This window comes from Dermacentor variabilis, chromosome 3, assembly GCF_050947875.1.
Source record: "Dermacentor variabilis isolate Ectoservices chromosome 3, ASM5094787v1, whole genome shotgun sequence".
In the NCBI taxonomy this organism is placed as follows: Eukaryota; Metazoa; Arthropoda; class Arachnida; order Ixodida; family Ixodidae; genus Dermacentor; species Dermacentor variabilis.
Window position 1 is genome coordinate 222,135,951 of NC_134570.1, and position 969 is coordinate 222,136,919.

The following is a 969-nucleotide window of genomic DNA, read 5'->3' on the forward strand; positions in this document are numbered from 1 at the left end:
AAACTATGCAGAGATCTCGTGGACAAAATGTTCCCTGCACCTTTGTACCATCTTCCACACCGTAGAGGCCCAGGACAAGACGTTCTAAAGAGAGTGAAAAAAAATGCCAATACGGCCGTTAACAAAATCGTTCTTCTTCCAGCTACACACAAACACACTTCCCGTTGAGACTTGGCTTCATGAAAAGGGTATATTCATCCATTGGAGCACCGACTGCTTATTATGTAAAAAACCGTAAACAATAGAACAGGCATTTCTAGACTGCTGGGACGCTATCTTTCACTGGGATGTTCTGCAGAGAACATTGAAAAACACTTATCCCTAAACCCATATGGAATACGCTTCTTACTGATTGATAACACCGAGGATGTCCCGTATGATGTTATTACGGTCCTGAGCCTCCATGCAATGTGAAAAACTAGACGGCAATTACAAAACGGAGGCATTGTTGGTCGAACGGCTCAGGAAAATTTCATTGCGAGTGTCGTGTGTGAGAAAAGCTTTTAAAGCGTTGCCTGATCCACCGCAATGGATCTCTCTATTTGATGAATTGGCGCTGTTGAAAACATTTTAGTACTATGTTGGCTAAAGTGTGGCTCACACGCTTTATTTTTTGTAAACCTTGATTTAGAACGTCGAAGCCGGCAATAAAGAAAAAAAGTCCGCGTGGCCTAATGGATAAGGCGTCTGACTTCGGATCAGAAGATTGCAGGTTCGAGTCCTGTCGCTGACGTTCTTTCAATATTTTTATTCGCACCTTGAAGAATACATATTAAACTGTTGTGCACCACCGAAGCGCACTTGCCCGCGTGGCCTAATTCCACTTCCGGCCACCGCAGCGAACGCACGTGTAATCATGTGCTTTTGTGGAGCGGCTCAGGCGGGCGCGTCCTGGTGAAACAGGCTCGACGATAGCGACCATCAGATTGTTTTGCCGCAGCTGCCTACGGGTCATGTCGCTTTGAACAC

At 45.6% G+C, this 969-nt stretch overlaps 1 non-coding gene across 1 annotated transcript; it reads left to right on the forward strand.

Annotated features, from left to right (window-relative positions):
- The first annotated feature begins 660 nt into the window (after nt 1-660).
- TRNAR-UCG (transfer RNA arginine (anticodon UCG)) lies at nt 661-733 on the forward strand. Its single transcript has one exon. It is a non-coding gene; the product is annotated as a tRNA-Arg (tRNA).
- Nucleotides 734-969: the final 236 nt, after the last annotated feature.